Source organism: Lactuca sativa, chromosome 2 (assembly GCF_002870075.4).
Source record: "Lactuca sativa cultivar Salinas chromosome 2, Lsat_Salinas_v11, whole genome shotgun sequence".
NCBI lineage: Eukaryota > Viridiplantae > Streptophyta > Magnoliopsida > Asterales > Asteraceae > Lactuca > Lactuca sativa.
This window is the reverse complement of record NC_056624.2, coordinates 31937704-31958577: the sequence shown is the minus strand read 5'-3', so window position 1 is coordinate 31958577 and position 20874 is coordinate 31937704. Positions and strand designations below refer to the sequence as shown.

The following is a 20874-nucleotide window of genomic DNA, read 5'->3' as shown; positions in this document are numbered from 1 at the left end:
AATCTAAAGGATTAGGTTGAGAAATGTTAATAAATTTAGTCAAAGGTACATAGTGTGTTCTTAAAATTTCGATTATGATTACGGCATCCCTCTTCACAATTCGAATTTTGAGAACATAGCAAATAAAACATTATGCGTCGTGTCCCATACACTTCGGGTATAGGATCGATTGCAAATGCTTTAATGTTTGACCATTTTAAAATTTTCCAAATGTCGAGCGCATTTAGAGGGAAAAGGGAATAGAATTGGTTTTGACTAAAACAATTAAACAACTATCAAAGGACAACCCAAAGTTCGACGAGGATTGGTCGCTTGTGAGTAGTTGGAAGTATAGTATTGGAAAATATGGAAATGTTTCCGTATTGGGTGGACCATATCGACATCATTACGAATAGATAAGATTCTATTAAGAATGAGTTTTCATATGGAACATATGGAAGTGTGTCTATATTGGGAATTGGATATTGAGAAATCTATGATTAGATTAGAAACTTCTATGCAAAAGGATGTTCAAAGAATGTACTTTGAGTGAGAGACATCACGTCTATGGAATTGTCTTGTAACAATCTCCGATAGAGGACTTTGTAATATCATTGGCAATAGTCTTTGTGACTTTGGTGCAGTGACATTACGAAAGGATAAGTTGCATAGAATGTTAGAATCTAGCATATTCTATAAGTAGCAAGAATTTGATATTCTTTAACTTATGGAAAAAGGATTTGGAGTTGAGAAATGAGAATGATTGGAAATGTGTTCAATATGATCTATTTCACAAAGTAAGAACCATAGGTAAACATTGTGTGCATGCTAGGAGCATGGGACAAGTGTTGTAATTCAAGTAAGAAGTTGATTACCCGGAACTACAAATAATGAGTAATTAATATGGTGATAAATAAAAGGTGTTTTATTTATGCTCAAAGGGTAGAGGCCATATGGGATTAGTATTATTCTTGTGTTTCACATTTGCATGTTTTGGCTTCCAGAATAATTGAGTTTATTAAGAATAATCGAATTATTCAAACGGGCCACAGTCGTTCATATGTTGGAAGTAGATATGAATGAAGACTGTCGTGAATTGGTGTGTGGATTGTCTAGAAAAGTATTAGACATAAGCAAATGTTTGCTGCAACGTTCATGAGTGCTTACGAATATGATTTGAGCATTGGATTAAACCCACGCTCACTTGGATCACTCCATGAATTGTATCACGAGTGATTGGTGAGTCGATAACATCTTTTATTCTTGAAACCGAGATGTGTGAGTTGTATCTTGCGAATCGGTTGCACATTGATAATATGTAAACGCACTAGTAACTTGGTGTTATAAAACATATTGTTGTGGGTGATTCGGTGCGTGAGTGCAAGCGAGCATTGTATCAAAGTTTATCCGTTCCTTTTATTCAAAGTAGGATAAAAGCGATACCTTTGGGCCCCTCGATGATTTAGTGATGACAAACGTAAATGCTCGGTCGGGCTAGGGCTAATTTGATTTGTTCAATTAGTCAGTCATCATAAATCGGGAATTGAGATATAGTACAAAGAGGATGATTTGAAATCATATCTCATATGATATCTAGAATGGAGGAATATATGATCCCTTATCTAAGGACACGCGTATCTGATAGGATCAGAGTTGACAATGGCTTTGGAAAGCTACGATTGCAGATCAGGATCTGAAGTCATACGCATAATAGTTATTAGACTTATCCAAGTGGGAGACTGTTGGATTAGTGTCTATGTCCATAACTATTTTGGTATGTACTTGACCCGATGGTGCATGGTCCTTTTGGGTTGCCTTCACCAAAGCAACTTGATTGGAGAAATAAATAAAGAGAGAGAGGTTATTATGATTTATTAATATGTTATAAGAATAATATATTAAAGGAGAAATCATATTTGTTTAATTAATATTGGTCAATAATTAATTAAGAATTAATTTTGTGATCAAGTGTAATTAATTAAACTAGAGGGGCTGAATTGTAATTATGTGATAGTTACAAAATAAGGTAAGGATTATCTTATATATATGATGAACGAATTTGAGATGTAAATCCCTTAGAATTCGACTAGGATAAGGGTTTCTAGGACTTATCTTATGGTTGCTTGGTGGACAAGCAACTAGATAAGGATAAGGACTAAAACCTTAATCTTTACACCTATATAAACCCCCTAGGGCTTAGGAATTCGTCTAACCCTTCCCAAGAGGTCCTAAGGATGAATTCTAACCTCCCTCCTCTCTCTTTGTACCTTCTCCACTTGCTTATGGTGTTTGTAAGCCATTAGAGGAGTGACACTTGTGACTCTCAGCTTTCCAAGGTCAATTCAAGGAGGAATTGGATTGTTATTGCTATATAACAATCAAGGTATGTTCTTAAACCTAATTACATGTGAATTCTGATTTCCATATGCTAGAATTAGGGTTCAAAGTCTTGGATTCAAAGTATGTACAATAGAGAAACCTAGATCCAAGCTTTAGGGTTTGTATGAGCACATAGGATGTCTTATGACCAAAACCCATCAGTATAAACATACAGTGTGGAATAACCGAATCGTGAAGTATAAGCGTACAGTGTGGAATAACCGAATCGTGAAGTATAAGCGTTACCAAATATAAGTGTATCACGAAGTAGAAGCGACAACCAGAGAGTAAGAGCGTCTAACAGGCATAAGCAACTACAAGTATAAGTGAAATAGAGGCAATAACAAGTATAAACGCATCACGAAGTGGAAGCGTTACAAGTAGGAGTTTAAATTAAGAGGGAGTATCAAAACATGGAAGAAAACCTTTATTCTTGAGAAAATCACAACTTGGTGTTCTTTGGTAAAATAAGTTTGAAAACCCTTAGAAATTCTTTGGAAACTTTTCATCAACCAATTTAAAATGAACTTTGATAAAACAGTATAAGTAAGAGTTTTGAACAAGTGAAAACATTTTAGAAAACCATTTATAGTATGCTACTTGGTAAAACAGTTTATAGTGTGGTAAATCCTTGTGCATGCGGGTTATCAATCACATGTGATTGATATGATAACTGACATGTTTAACTTATATCCCCCCCCCTTATAAAACATGTAAAAACATTTAAAAAGGTTCATTTAGGGGTATGAACTCACCTGGTGTAAGTGGATCCGACGAAGGTGCCGGTTGGGTGTTCGGTGTCAAGTAAAGACTTGAACACACTTAGTGACCTATTTAACATATGATAACATATGTTCACATACAATTAGTACATTTAATACTAATTAAACAAGTATACGCTTCCTAAGTGAAAAAACACTTTTAATTAAGCGTTAGGGGTGTCCCGGGTAACATCTAAGGGTGTGTATGGCTTGAATAAGGAGTTTACTCTCCTAAAACTCACTTTATATGAGTTCACAGTTGGGAGACCATATTCCCCATGAGTTTACGGCCGTAAACTCATGGGAGGATTGTTTTAGGATGATTTCAAGTCCCAAATGCTTCTAGAATTGGTTTTAAGTAATTATCTAAGGCTATAGGGGTGTTTAGGGTTCCAAGAGTGCACTCCGTTGGAGTTTATGGTCCAAATGACCACTCCTTGGGAGTTTATGGCCGTAAGCTCTATGGCTTGGCCGTAAACTATCCTACACCCACAAAACTTGATGTTAAGGCCCTTGGTTCAATTCTAGTAATTTGCAATAAAAGGCTAAGGCCATTCGGGGGATTTAAACTACCATTTGGCATGGTTTGGGGGTGTTTATGGCCTAAGCATATGCTTGGGCCATAAACTCCATTTTATCCCTCAAATCTATGTGTCTATTTGTTCCAAACCCGAAATAGCAAGTCCCTAATTTATGTCTTAAGCCTAAGGGTGGTTTGGGAGTGTTTTTGGGGCATTTTTGCAAGGATAAGAGGTGTTTACGGCCTAAGCATGTGCTTGGGCCGTAAACTCTCTTTTAAGCCCTAAAAAATTGTGTTTTGATGATTAAACACTCCTAGATAAATTCCCTAACTAGTATCCAAGCTCAAATAATGAAGAATCGGGACTTTTGGCCACTTTTTGGGTGTTTACGGCCTAAGGAGGCTCTTAGGCTGTAAACTCCTTTTCGTTGTCCTTTTCATGAGATTTTTGAGCTATAACAACAATAATGCATGTTTAGAACAAGTTAGGGTTGAAGGTCTTACGTTTAGGAGCCGGAATTCGCGGTTTTTGGCACGAAAAATGTGTCGTAGAGAGAGGGTGATATGGAAGTGGAAAAAGGGTGGAATGAAGTCCACTCCCCCTTATATATGGGTTGGAGTTGGAGCTCAGTGGGAATCTACCCGATACTGCCGTTATACGGGGCTTTTGGTCGCACCCGATTTAGTGGTCGTAATAAAATTTAACTTTTTCCAAATTACTATGGAAATGTAATTTAAGTGTTTTTATTTACTTTATTACGACTATAAAGACATAAAAAATATAAATAAATAAAACATTTATTTATTTGGCAACCTCTTAATTAACAAAACTTTTATAAAATGGAATATCCCGTTAACGGTAACGGGGTAATGTAACGGAATAAACTTTGGGTTGTCACACATTCCTTCATAGTTACATGTAAAGTCAGCAACTCTACATGTTCAGATGGTCCCAAGGTCTCAGATATACGAGTTAGAGGCCCTAGAATGGATTAGAATTCGACTGTATGGAATCTGCAATAGGACTCGACGAGTTGTTGTTTGGACTCGACGAGTCGAGTCGCGAGTCCCCATTTTCCTTTGAGTTGTGTGTTCAGAGTGAATCAGTGAGTGGGAAAGGGGCTTGGTGAGTTAAAGTCAGAGTTAGTAGAGGAGGGAATCAGCGAGTCTGTGCCCTGACTCGGCGAGTCCGGTCAACTGGAAGTTGACTTTGACTAGGGAGCTGACTTTAACCAGGGGTAAAATAGTCATTTTACCCTGAGGGCATATGCAAGTAATTCATATAGTATTTTTGGGATTTGTAGCCGGTCAATTCCGGAGCAGCAGTCAGCCACTTTTAGAGTTAGCATCTCAGCAGCTAGCACTACGAGGTGAGTTTTCCTTCCAGTAGGAATGGGTCTACAGCCACAATGTCGGCCCGTTTAGTTAGGAGTAGTTCCGGACCTCGGTCCGATGCAGTAGTTAGATTTCTTGATGTCTTTGTGATTCAAGCATGTTTTGTGTTATGTGTTCCGGACTTCGGTCCGATACATTATGCAGTATGTATGCTTATGCTAGTTGATATGTTTATGCTCTGCTATGTTATGCTCAGTTAGTTTCCGGACTTCGGTCCGATGTAGGGGACAAGGTCCCAGTCAGTTCCGGATTTCGATCCGATGCAGTTAGTTCCGGACTTCGGTCCGATGCAGGGGAAAAGGTCCCAGTCAGTTCCGGACTTCGGTCCGATGCAGTTTCCGGACTTCGGTCTGATGCAGAGGGCAAGGCCCTGGTTAGTTTCGGACTTCGGTCCGATGCAGTTTCCGGACTTCGGTCCGATGCAGTGGGCAAGGCCCAATATGTGTTCATATGTTATTGTATGGTATGTGGTAGTCTGGGGGAGCTCACTAAGCTTTGTGCTTACAGTTTCAGTTTTGGTTTTAGGTACTTCCGCAAGCAAAGGGAAGAGCTCGGGATGATGGCATTGCACACACCATAGCTTCAGCTTTTGTCCTGGGAGTTTATTTTAGATACTATGTTATGTTGTTACAATACTTTTTTTATGACACATCTATTATAACTTTTGGGATTTATGACGTACGATTCTATGATATATTATAAATCGTTGATAACCTTAGTATTATTTAAACAAAAAATTTTGGGTCGTTACATTATCATATACACAATGATCAACAAAAGAAATCATATGGTAAACTTGTATAATTTTTCCATCATTGCAGTGGCATCAACGTACTTTTCCTTCTTCATTTATTTCATGTCTTCTTTCACTTTATCTACTTCTATCTTCAATGCTACCAAATCTTCTTTCATTCCCTCCACCACATCGATTACAGGCATCTGTGCAGGTTCTACATCCAACCACTTCCAATATTTGCATTTACCCTTCAAAACAAACAATTCAAAAAGATGAAGAAATTCAGGAATAACGAATCCAGAAAAGACAAAGAAATTTAGGAATAACAGATCCAGAAAAGTGGGAAGATTAAAATGAAATTGCACACCTCATTGCACACCATGAAATGTCTCCTTGCATTCGTTAGTATTGTTGACGTTAAAATACATGCAGGGAACCTACAATCATAAGCTTTTGTGTTGTTTACTATTGATTTATTGCTTGAACGATCGAGGGTCGATGAGAAGCTGTAAGAGGAAGCCATCATCGGGGTATTAGGGCACAATAAAGGAACCACTAACGTCCCTCTTTTAATACCATCCTTATTAATTAGCCCTACATGCCACCTTATTTTCCACATAGGATAAAAAGTACAACTAGGATCGGTTCAACCGTTGAAACTGACAATAAGCAGTCGGAAGGGAAAAATCAACACGAATCAATAAGTTAAAGAGCTATTAGATCATGAAAAAAAAAATTGTGATCAAAAGCAATCATATATTACACTCTCAAGTCATTATCCCTTTAACTATACCTTTTGATAAATCGAGGCCTCTCTTTTAATAGTATCCGTCCTCTCATAAACAAGTTTTATGATTATTTCATTCTTGTATATACTTTGCTGAAACAATTGACAGTATAGTTCCTTCTTCGAGAAGCAACGGAGACACATTTTAACATATTATCATTTGTGTTGGAGAAAAATGGTTGCAAACACCAATGCAAACTAACACTTCCCATTTAATAGTATTAATTATGTTGAAATTTTAATCATTTGCAAACTTGAAAATTTATACTTTTGCACTATTTGATTTAGAGAAATGAAAAAAAATGATGTCTTAAAATATTGGTTTTATCACGTAAAAGAATATATATTTGGTCAAAATGTATTCAGCAAATGTGATTTGAGTATAGATGAAAATGGGGCACGGATGGGGCAGGATTAACCATCCTTATCCCCTTCCCAAGTGTCTAATGTTGTCTCCATCACTATCCTCATCCATGACCGATATGGGTAATCTAATCTCTTTCTCCCTTAGATTTGGGTTTTTCCTCGGCCCATTCTAATCTCTCAATATAATGAAATCAGCTAACACATAAAAAGAGATGTGATCACGGGTAATGATTAACGAACTCATGAAATGGAGAATGCAAACTTGGTATACGGAATCTGCCTTTGATGGTATAATAATAAAGATTAATAAATCTTAGTGGATTTAATACAAATTTAATAAATTATCAATACACAAATATATATATATATATATATATATATATATATATATATATATATATATATATATATATATATATATATATATATATATATACTAGGTGTAAGACCCGTGTATTACACAGGTTTATTAAAAAAAATTAATATAGATTGTTAAGAATTACATGTTTTTTAGTAATAATTTTACATAAATACAAAAAAACTATAATGAATAAATTAACTGTTTCAATAAATAAACAAATAAAATAAAAAGCTACATATTTATAAAAGATGAATATTTATAAAAGATGATGACAATAATGATGTAGACATTAAACATTAATTAATAATTTTTGGCACATTGTAGATATTTGGTTGGTTTATCATTAGAAATAATTCTTCAACTTTGAAAAAATGATTATAAATTGATTTTTTTTTTGTCTTTTGTCATTGAGAAACACATCGAATCCAAACAAATAAGGGTGGTTAAAACTCAATTCAATATGCTAACCCCTAGATGTATACTTAAATAGAGACAACCAATAGAACATCATAGGTAAAAATCTTACCTTGGTAGCAAGTTCCAAATAGATACTTTTATTTTTAGAGTCTACAATAGGGTATGCAGCCAAATCATAGCACATCAAAGTCGGGAAATCAAATTCTAATGCAATTTAGAGCTAAAAGGGTATTATGGTAATTTTTTAAAAAAAAATACGCATTTGTAGGAATAGTTCATGTTTAACCAAAATATATATAAAAAGTAAAATGAAAGTACATTCATTAATCAACTTCATCTTTTAGTTACACATAAAAAAAAGTCATAATAAGATTCTGTTAAGAGTTCATTTGAAAACTAAAACTAAATTATGGCAATGTACTTAAAAAGTACAATGCTTAAATAAGAATAGTAGTTGAAATGAGTTATAGTTGTAAGAGCAAAAAACAAAGTTTCAGAGGGCAATGAAATTAGACAGAAGAAGTAACAACAAACAGCCAACAATGTTACTTAGGATAATCTTGCGAAAAAGGACCGAAATGTCCTTTATCCAAAATAAAGACGAAAATAACCTTTTCTTTTCTTTTTAACCCACCATTTGCACATATCACATTTTGGTAAAAGTAAAAACTTCATAATTTGCTAATAATATGATTATTATTAAGTAGTTTTGGACCAAGGGTTACATGTTGATTTTTTAGTTAGAATTAGTTTTCTGAGCAAGGGCAAAACAGTCACATTTGTTGCAACTTTTTTTACAACACATAGTCACACAGCAAAACATTGTACTTTCCTTTATAAAAAAATTTAAAAACCATATTTTTATAAAGTACAATGCTATTTTTCTGCATATTTTCTAAAGTTTTATTGTTAAATTTCATTTTTCTATAAAAGGACCAAAATGCACTTTCTCTATAATATGACACCGTCTACTATTCCAGAAAATGTAACACATATAACAACACAGTTGAACAAAAACACGCATAACAATTATTTTTATTTTTAAGTATATTGCTATAATGGTTTCGAGTTTGAATCCCAAGGTTGAAAGGAAGGACTTAGGATGGAATAACTGCCAAGCAAATCAATTAAATTTATCTGAAATAGTGAAACTTTGGATCTGCTAGACATTTTCCTGTTAGAATATTGCTGATATTGATCGATCCTGCTGTTGCACCATTCATAAAAATATTAATTTGTTGATTATTAAAGAGAGTAATGAATATGTGAAATAGTGTAGTAATTTATTTACCATTTCCTTCTGTTAAAGGATCATCTGAATCAACTTTACAATATGAAATAATAAGATCCTGATCACTTGTGATGTATATATTGTTGTTGTTGCAATCTGGATGCCATAATAAATGATCTTCAAATGATGTCACAAGCTCCGCACGAAAATTCCAAACAACAACTATTTTGTTTCTGAATGTCAAGAACAGCTGATTCTCATATAGAAAGATGAATGCTGATGGTGTCATGAATTCTGTTCTACTCACTTATGTTAACTCAGAATTACGTACCTAAACAAATACATAAACAGTGGTGTCAAGATCTTTGAAATGTTTTATTCACAAATAGGTAAAAAGAATAGATTCTTACATCAAGAATCTGAAGATTTTCATTCTCTTGTTTCACAAGAAGCTTTTTGTTAAACTGTTCGATGAAATCCACCTTTCTATTTCTATGAAGGAGATGATTGAAGGTTTTCAAAACAGTTCCATCTTCAACTCCAAAACAGTTCGATGAAACCCTAATTAACAGATCAACGATTAAAGTTTACATCTGATTGGATTTGCTCGAGAATAAGGAAATTAATGGAGACGAAAAACAACGATGATTACCATAAAAATGGGGGTTTAAAACAACATCCTTCAACCGAAAGATCAACAATGCTCGGATCTGCGCTCAGCCTCGTCGGAATCTCAAAAATTGAAGCTTTTGGAGTTGTAATCTCCTGGAAGAGATCAATCATGATCTGTTCTGGCTATTGCTTAGCAATAATTATTTTACAAAAATTCGGCTTCTCCTTCTTAGTCCTCTGGTTATAGTGAGAAACGGGAGAGATAAAGAATAAAGAAGGAAGTAATATACTAATTTGTATTGATGATATATATCCGATTTAAGGAGATTTGGGTTATATCTTCTAGGAGATTACAACTCCACAGATTTAAAAGGAGAAAAAACAGGAGAAGATATAAGTAAAATGGAGGAATCTGTTTCCATTTTAAACACAAAACTCGTTCCTAATAATCCTCAAACGTGAGTTGAATCGACCAATGGGTATTTTCAGAAATTCACTTAATAATTTGAGCGGGAAAACACGATTTAAGGGGCTGAGAGAGTGACACGTGGACATATTCTACTTATTTATTAGGATAGGGATTTTTGTATTGATAATTTATTAAATTTGTATTAAATCCACTAAGATTTATTAATCTTTATTATTAGACCATCAAAGGCAGATTCCGTATACCAAGTTTGCATTCTCAATTTCATATATATATATATATATATATATATATATATATATATATATATATATATATATATATATATATATATATATATATATATATATATATATATATGAGTAATAAAACCGGAACACTGGACAATTCTTCAATGATCGGTGCATTGGGTCTACAAATTAGTCTTATCCAAGATTCAGGTATTCTCGATACGAGTCCAATTGGTTTAGGTATTTTGGGTTCTAGAACGAGTTAACGCGTATCATGGTTTTTTATACTCTTTGGATTAGATTATATCATTGATTTGTTTATCACCTTATTTGTAGCATTGGATCATAACTTGGGTTAATCATAAAAAAATTGGGCCATAAACAATTTCAATTGCTTCACTGAATTGATTGATTTATAGTGTTTTGATAATAAACTAGGTGTGAGACTCGTGTAATACACGCGTTTATCAAAAAATAAAATTTTTATATCAATATATAAATATGAAATATTTTATAATGTAATACTTTACATAACAAAATAATGTAATTTTCTAAAAATTTGCAAAAAAATTAAATCGTTTGAAGTATTTATGAGAATTTATTACCAAATTAATAGGATGATTTTATTTCCTTATAAAACCCATTACAATGAAATTTTATTTTAAGAAAACGAAAATCCCTAAAAAATGACAAGTGGAAAATAAAATTTCTAAAATTCTCACAAAATGACAAGTGTTAAAATAAAAATGAAGATGACATGTGGCAAAAAACTTTCATTTATTAAAGTGGATTATTTACATCATATCATTTTTTAGTTATATGTATTTTAAATATTATTATGTTTAATCTATCATTTGACGGTGTTATCCATCATGATATATTATTTAGAGAAACCTATTTACATATATCTTCCTTAAGAACTATGCATGTGTTATGAGTTTGTGTCAATAACTATATACATTGCTCATTAGGATGACTTTCAAAAGATGTTTTTATTGTAGATTTAGCTTCAATATCGGGGTTCGTTATCCTCCAGCTAGATGTAAAACTTTAATCATGCCATAATGTTCATGTTTCAGGCAACAATTCGAATATTTTGACATTGTTAATATAAAATGTTGTGAAGGCATAAAAGGAAATGAGAGTTTCATTGTTTGTGTTATTGAGTATTCCTTACCGACTAAAGATCTTGAGTTTGAGACTGCTTTACACAAGTATTTTGACTATAAACTGTTCAAACTGGAATACAAATTGATTGATTTGTAACATTTTGATCATAAATTATTTATTCAGTTATGGTGTTAATTGTTTTATGTTTTGAATGATATATATGGGAATTATGATCTAAATAAAGAAGACTCAATAGTTAGATATTTAGGACCCGAGCACACACGATGCGAGATCAAAGGTCATACTATGGTTCATACTATGGTTCATGGTGGCATAGGCGGATCCAAGGGGATCCCGGGGTAGCCCGGGATACCCCTCAAAAAAGTTTCGGTAGTGTAATTTTTGTTTACGAATCTTTTAATTTTTTTCAATATAATGTATATATACACATCCCTTTAGTTATAACACAAAACAAATATTAGATCTACCGGTTAAGGTATTGGTTTATTGAAGTAAAGCTCTTAGGTTCAACTCTTTTTCCTTACATATCATTTGTCTATTTTTTCCCAACTATTCCAATTCTTTTTCCTTGTCTATTTTTTTTCCCAGCTATTCTATACCACATCTTCAAACATATGTAAACTCAACAATTTTTGTCTTTTATACAAGCATGCTATCCTCATACTTCATTTGATGTCTACTTTGAATCCCACATCGATTCAAGTATCAAAATATATTTCAAATTCATGTTTATATAACAAGACTTGTGGTTAGCTAAGGATTTGATTAATGTGTGGGTTTAAAACTGAAATGGAACCGAGGAAAGCCAAGTACCCCGGATTAGATTACCCTAAATATAAAATTTGAACCACGATCACAGTAAATGTTTGGTACCATCGGTCTACACCAGCACAATATTTCGTAACTCTAGTTATGGGTCCGGTGGACCGTGTATCGACTATCCACCTATACATGTAATATATTATATTTTTTAAATCTGTATTAAATTTTTAGCATTTTATTTGATTTTAAATTATTTGAAAATTAAAAAACAAATGCATATTTCATTCCGTTGAATTTAGATTGACATGTTTTTTTGTTGCCTGTAGATTACAATTTGTACATAATTTTACACTAGAATTTTGTTGTTTTTTGGGATTATATTTAATAACCTACAGTCCTCGCTATTTGGAATTTTCATCTTTTTAATTATCTTTTTAATTAATGTTGTCTTGTTTGCATATCAGGGCCGCATGTTAGTTGCTTATCAAGGTTGCTGAATTGTAATTGACGGTGGGTTGTGGTACAACATGGCCAATCTCGGAAACGATCGTGCATTGGAAATCAATTAAAGAGGATTGTGTCAAATTTCAAGTTGATGGCATCAATGAAACATATGAGAACTAGTCTGTACATGTTGTAACAAAAACAAATGAAGTTTAGTTTGTTAAAGATATGATTAATTATGGCATTTAATGGCTAAGATATGCACCGAAGGTGTACTTTTATTTAAATATTACAATATATTTTATGATATTTTTATTTAAAATTACGATATATTTTAGATTGCTAACGAATAGACACTAAACAAATAAACTAGTCGCACAAGAATGGACTTGATTCACTCCTCGTCACAAAGAGACACTGCGTCGACATCAATTTATTGTCAAGAGGTAGTCGCGGTAATTAATCTTATTTTTTTGTTAGTTTAATTTGATTTTTTAATTTTATAATGATTTTTTTTTTGTTATTTTAGTTTGATGAAAACCAAAGTCAAATTCAAAGGAACTTAATCTACTCTAATAAATGAAAATGACTTTGCCACATGTAGGTTTGATTTATTGAATTTGAAATTTAAAATTTGATAGTCATTATAGTAGGTTTGATTTATGGAAAGTAAATCAATTATATATTGAAAATGAAAATTAAAGTAATGACAAGTGGAAAATAAATATATTTCAAATTATGACAAAATGACATGTGGTTAATCTTATGAGAGAAGGACGTGTGACAAAGTCATTTTCATTTATTAGAGTAGATTTTCATTTTCAATATATCATTGATTTACTTTCCATAAATCAAACCTACTATAATGACTATCAAATTTTAAATTTCAAATTCAATAAATTAAACCTACTATAATGACTATCAAATTTTAAACTTTAATTTTTCATTTTCAATATATCATTGATTTACTTTATATTTAATATTTTGTTATAATTAACCCGTTTAGTAGACACTAAACTTATAATTTTAATTAATTTATTTTTTGCATATTTTTTCTCATAATTTTCACTTATTTCAATTTAAAATTCAAATAAAATTTCTATTTAATCGTTCGTACTTAACATTTTGTTTTAATCAACTCGTATATTATACAGGTTTCACAACTAGTCCCTATTATCAAGAAGTTTTTACAAATTTTGTTAGCCATCAAAATCTCTCTCTCTCTCTCTCTCTCATATATATATATATATATATATATATATATATATATATATATATATATATATATATATATATATATATATATATATATATAAATAGATCCGGTAAAAAAAAATTTTGATAGGAAGGTAAGAAATTTTTTTTCGACTTATTTTTTGGCGAAAAAAACAAATGAATCAATAATAACAAGATTCACCAAAAAAAAATCCCGAAAAAACATTTCAATGATTCATTTTTATATGATTTTGTTGATATTCACTAAAATTGTCATAAAAATGAATTTTTTTTCTTGATTTACCTAAAAATGAATCATGAAGGTGTTTATTTCAGAATTTTTTCTTGTGAATAATCTTATTTTTGAGTCATCTAATGATTAATTTCATTTTTAGTTAAGAAAATATGCGTATAAAAAAATTTCTTACCTTCCTATCAAAATTTTCTTTCTTATTTGATATATATATATATATATATTAACCGTATTTTAGGAATGGAACCCGCATTAATAATGTAATTTAATGGTGTAAATAAGCTGTTATGCCACACTCGAATGACTATTTAAGGAGCGCCACAACAAGATCAACGATGACCCTTTCTTAACTCTCTACATGACTACTTACAAGACAGATTAAGGAATTTCGGGCATCAAACAAAATTAACAAATGGCCTTCACAATGAAAAGTTCTCTTCTGGTTTTGATGTTAGTATTTCTTTGCATGACAGATGTTTCGATTTTAGGTATGGCTTTCTTTTGTTTTTTAGTTTATCAAAAAAAAAAAATTTGGCCATGCTATTTTCAAAAAAAAAATAAGTATCCTCCAACATTCCTTTTGTATTCATCCTTTTAACAATGTTAAATGATAACATAACATGTGTCATATTTAATGAAATTAAAGACAAATGTCATTATTTAATATGGGTAGAAGGATGAATAGAAATAAAAATAAATACAATGAAAAATATGTATTGATTTAATTTACACGTGTATACAGCTCTTGAAGAATCATGCGTTGGATATTGTGTTGCAATGACGGAAGAAAATTGCTTACAACTTTGCAAAACTATAGGTTTTGTAGCTGGTTCATGCAAAAAACAATGGCCTTTCTCTAGGTGTTGTTGTCATGATCAACTAGTTCTTAGCCCTTCGAATTAAGGGTTATTGCTTGTAAACCATTTTTTTGGCATCATGATGTCCAATAAAACTACCAAATAATTCTATAAAGCTATTAAAAATTAGTACCTTTTTTCTTTGCTTCGCCTTTTTTTTTTTTTTTTTTTTCCATCTAGATTCTGTGTTGATACCAGTGAATAGTCGTTTTATACGTGTATTCTATTTGGACATGCTAATCAAGTATTACACATCAAAATAATTTTCGTTTGCAAAAAGTATTACACATCAAAATAATTGTCGATTGCAAAAAGTATTACACATTAAAAAAGATATGTACAAGAGTAATAAACTAGGAAACAAATAAATCTAATCTTTTGAAGGATTTGTATGATAGTTGCTATCATCCTTAATACCATCCCTCAAGCGAATCATGGGATTTGGTCCAACGCCGAGCTTGGATCGAAAGGTAAAAAAGGGCCGAGGAAAACTTTTAGTGGATTTTGGATTAATCGAATTTGTTCCGAACAAATTCATAAGCACGTTTTGAATGAAGGGCAATTTAGGAAACTTTACTTTTCCTTATTTGAGTTTTTATCTATTTTTATTTTAGTATCATATTAGGATTGTAATTCTTTTGGTATAAATTAGGTGTCCATCGTCATATGTTTTATACTTCTGTTTCTTTTAACTTCATGAGAAAACAAAGTAACTATTTCTTCTTATATTTTATGTCCACTCTTTCGTTTTGTTTCTGCAAAAAAGAAATTGTCCTAGTTTAATTATCCTATTTTACTTCACTTGGTATCAGAGTGGTTGTGACAACCCGATATTTCCCAAAAACAGTGTAACGCTCAAAAGTCAAATACAACAAAAATTATTTGGAGTCAATTAAATTAACCTCAAAAGTAAAGTGTTCAAATATCTGAGTTGGGATACATCAAATGTTAGATATCGTGCCAAGGTTTCCAAAAACATAAAGAGCGTTCAAAACCGGGTTATATTGAAGAAATTATAACCACTCGTATATTTACGACACACCGTTAAAACGCTATTTAACGTAAAAAGTGAAATTTCAATAAAATGCATTTTAGCCTTAAGTAACTAAACAAAAGATGTAAAGTTCGTTAGACTGTAAACATACATAAAAAGATCGCCCAAATTGGACCTCGTATGAAGAAGTTACGAATTTCCTAAGTTTTGTAACAGTAGTAGAGGGCTAAAAACTCGAATTGAAGATTGAGTGTTATTTAGCTATCGCCACCTAAACGGAAGTTGAAGATCTCCACAATAGTAATAAAATGATAAAAAGACAAACAAAAACCGACGTCGAATAAAGAAACTATGAATTTTTAACGGACTTTAGTAGTCCCGGCCTATTAACAATATATCATTAAAAATAAATTCAAAACTAGCCGACCGAGTCTAAATGAAAGTTATAGAGCATAATTTCACCTATGCGTGGATATAAAGAACGCAAAAAACGGAGCCCGTATGTGAAAGTTACGGAATTTAGAAGATGGAAGACTGGATTACGCCCCGCGTAATCCCAGAGTACGCCCCGCGTACTAGGCCTAGTGTCAAGTCCCATCGGCTCGAGTGCTCTACGCTAGCTAGACCTGAGTCATAAGCCGTGACGCATTTTTACGCCCCGCGTACCGGGTACGCCCAGCGTACTCCGGTAGTACGCCCCACGTACGAGGATCCTCCAGCCTATAAATAGAGAGGTTGAGCTTCGGGTTTTTGCACACAATTCTCAGATCCTCTCTCACTTTTACACACCCTAGAGCTCCAGAGACCATCCCGACACCTCGGTTTCCGTACCCGAGCCCCCGACGAAAGATCTACGCTACCGAGATCCCCGAAGACGCAGCTTTCCGTGATCAAAGTTCTGCTCAACATTAGCCTCTCTCTCTTCGAACCAAACGAGTGATTTCATACCCCTATCTTTCAAATTCTTTTCATGTTTTAGGGGGGGGGGGGGGGGAATACAAGTACATTACACGTTAAAGTATCATTTTAGAAACATAAATGTAATGTCTATCTTTGAATATCGATACAAACATATTTATGTATAAAGGGTTATTATATCACCAAGTTATTTTCACCAAATGGAACATACTTTCTGAAAAACTATAATGGGTATAGTTAATGAGTCAATCGTATATTTTACATATACATCTTGAAAAACGAAACACTTTCAAAAGAAGTAAAGTCATTCTTATTGTAAATCTATTTATACTAAGCAATGTGAGGTATTCAAACTTCAACGTACACTTATGTATGCATTTCAAAGTCCTGTATTATATACCATAATCTCTTGGAGGGAGAGCGTGATACTTGTGTATAGATCTATACGGGATTGACAATCCCGCACCTAAACTATTAGCTATAGTTAGACCGGCAGGTCTGGGGTGACAAATGTCATAACACTACAACACCTGAAAAATATTGTTACAGGCATTAAGTGTCAATAGTATGGTTATAAAACTTACATAAAAAAGTATAAAAACAAATTTGATTTACGAGATTCATATATGCATTACATTCTTCTACATTATTTTTCATACAAACTTATCTTTATCATTCAAGTACGAAAAATACTAACGCATTCCAACCCTGGAAACTTTTCGAATCATTTCTAGAAAATATTGGATTTTCTGAAAACCTCAATTACCGATTTGCTGCTAAAAAGGATATACTTTTCAACTCAAAACACTCATGAACTCACCAACTTAATTGTTGACACTTTTTCAAAACCACTTGTATTTCTCAGGGAACCAGTAATACAGGTAACCATCAACTTTTGGAAGAAGGGACGTTAAGAACGTTTATCGTTAAACATTTATATCATCATATTTTAATATTCTTTTGGAAATATGTATAATGCAGCAATGTACGTTTTTATTGTATATATGATGGTTGTGTACTTTCTTTACGATATTCAATTGTTATGGTACTACGTGAAGTCATCCACCCCCGAATGTTTCCGCCATTCTGGTTTGAGGGTGTGACAGATTGGTATCAAAGCATTGTTTATAGTGAACTAAGTATATCGAACCACATAAGATATACAAACTATAAATACAATGGCAACCAAAAATCCTCTGACAAAACATTTTCATAAAAGTATATTTTCTTTTAAATATATATATTTTTACCCGCATGTATTAGTCTCGTATCATGAAATTTTTTCTAAAAAGTATTAAGGAAAGTTGCGATACCACGATTGGGCCTTGGGGTATGTAATCAAATCAATAATAAATATAGCCTGATCAGCTATAGTTATCCTGGATTTGACCAATGTACGTCGAGGAATGGTTGTAGTAGTCAACAAGCCAAAAACTTATAAAAATTATATGAGATTCGCTAATTTGAAATACTAAAGGACTATTGTTATAAATAATAGTACAATGAAAAACTTGCACTCCGTAAGATATAGTTAAACGTAGGATGTCGTTAAATATAAATTTCTTTTCTTATAAAAATCTCACACTTCTATCCCAGTACAGACAAATGGTCGGATTTCCTTCACCGGGAGACCCCTACTACCTAAACCAAGGTAACGGCGGCTGGATAGAAGAAGACCCGGAGGAAGACCCAGAAGAAGAGGTCGAAGAAGAGTTCGAGGAGGAAGTCGAAGAAGAATTCGAAGTCGAAGTCGGAGAAGAATTCGAAGTCGACAGGGAGATCGTGGAAATTTCTAGTGGGATAGACTCCGAACCGGAAGTGATCGAACCTCCTGCTCCTTATCCTCCCGAAGTCAGACGATATCACCCAGGACCCATCCCCATCTAGGGAAGCCATCTCTACAACTGGAGCCGCCAACTAGGTGTACGCCCTCCTTTCGGCATGTGTCGAGATTTTTACAATGTCAGTGGGGGAGGCTCAGCTGATCGAGCACTTCCTGTTATTGTGGGCACTATCGCTACCCAGAACTACCATGCGGACCAGCAAGCAGCCAGAGTTCGCGAGATCAATGCTGCTACTTAGGGTAACGCCGCAAACATCCGTCGTCTGGAAGGACTACACGAAAATACCCAAATCTACACGGGGACGCTTCAGAATCAAATGGTGAACGCACTAGCAGAAATAAGAGAAATGAAGGAACAACAAGCAGATCTTGAAAGGCGCCTGATGGGAGTCAAGCGGTCAAATGCCGAATCTAACTCCAAACGTACAACACCCCGCAAGTAGAACTTGCTCAGCTCCAACAATTTTGATATAGACTAGGACCTCGGATAAAGTTTTTCCCTTATTTTCTTTTGTATCTGTAAACGGAGACATCTAGATAGGTCAAATTTTTCCTAAAACTAGAAGCATAATGTAACACACCTTAGGTGTGACATATATATAAATATGAAGTACTTCTTTATATACCTCTCGAAACTTATGGAATTAACTAAATTGTTGTACCTATTTTGAGACCAAAAACTAAAGTCAAAACAAATTACAAGATACAACTAACCCTCTAGTACACGATTGTCAAAACGTTAGAAACTTATAGTATTCGTTCTTATTTTCTTTACCAGAACATGCCTCCTCGTAGATCAACATGCAGAAACCCAACTCCAGCACCACCTCCACCACCCCCTCCAACTATGGATGCATCTATGTTCCAAACTGCTGTAACAGCCGCTGTACCCGCGTCGATGGCTCAAATGAGCAACAATGGGTCAGGAGGAGGAATAAACAGCTTTACAAGTGGCCCAAGCCAAGGCCGTTCCGGAGTATGCACTTACAAAGACTTCACCAATGGAAAACCTATTCCCTTTTATGGGACTGGGGGAGTATTGGCTATGTGCCAATGGATAGAGAAAACGGAAGCCATATTCGAAATTTGCGCATGCCCTGAAGAAAGCAAAGTAAAATTTGCTGCTTTTACTTTCGCTGAACGCGCACTGACGTGGTGGAACGGCCACGTCAAGACACTAACCCTAGTGGTGGCGAACTCCATGGGTTGGGAAAACCTGAAACGAATGCTTCTATGAGAATACTGCCCAAGAGGCGAGATTCAGAAGCTTGAACAGGAACTGTGGGGCCTTTCGATGGTAGGCTCGGACACCGCAGGCTACACCAACAGGTTTAGTGATTTGATAACACTTTGTCCAGGGATGTTGATTCTAGAAAGCTAAAACGTGGAGAGGTACATCTGGGGACTATCACCCTAACTTCGAGGAAGTGTGTTAGCTTCCAAGCCCATGACCTTCGACAGCACCAAGTAACTGGCGCAATCTCTCGTTGATCATGGCGTCTGCCAAGGAGTCACGACTATCCTAGCCGAACCAACCAAAGGGAACAACAACAACGATAACAATGCCAACAACAACAGCAAGAAGAAATTTTGGAACAAGAGAAAGGGGCAAACATCGCAAGAACCTTCAAAGAAACAAATGGTAGCGGTTCATGCTGCTACTGCTCCCGCCACAACTCCTACTACCCCGGCGCCAACAAAACAATATGTAGGGAACCTGCCCAAGTGCAGCAAATGCAACTACCATCACCACGGTAATTGCTGCGAGATGCACTGTAAGAACTGCGACAGGAAAGGGCACACTGCCCGTTTCTGTAAAGCGCCAGCGTGACCAGTCACTCAAGTTCCTGGTACTAGGATTAGCCAAGCATGTTATGGGTGTGGAGAAACTGGGCATTTGAAGAGGGACTGCCCCAAGACAAGGAATGTTGGCGGTATTGGGAGAGTGTTGGCGATAGGTCAAAATGAAGCAATAACTGATCCAACAGTGGTTACGGGTACGTTTCTCCTCGACAACATTTATGCATGCATACTCTGTGACTGCGGTGCGGAGAGAAGTTTTATGAGTCATAAATTCAAACACCTACTTAACCAAAGACCCCAACCACTCAATAAAATATTCAATGTAGAAATGGCTAATGGAAAAACAGAAAGCACAATTGATATGTACGTAGGGTGCACATTAAATTTAAACGAACACTTATTTCAAATCGACCTTATGCCCATTTCGATAAGAAGTTTTGATGTAATCATCGG

The 20874-nt window shown here is 34.1% G+C and overlaps 1 long non-coding RNA gene across 1 annotated transcript; it reads left to right on the top strand.

Annotated features, from left to right (window-relative positions):
- The first annotated feature begins 14349 nt into the window (after nt 1-14349).
- Nucleotides 14350-14997, top strand: LOC128132012 (uncharacterized). Its single transcript, XR_008229941.1, has 2 exons — nt 14350-14494; nt 14749-14997. It is a non-coding gene; the product is annotated as an uncharacterized LOC128132012 (long non-coding RNA).
- The last annotated feature ends 5877 nt before the right edge of the window (nt 14998-20874 follow it).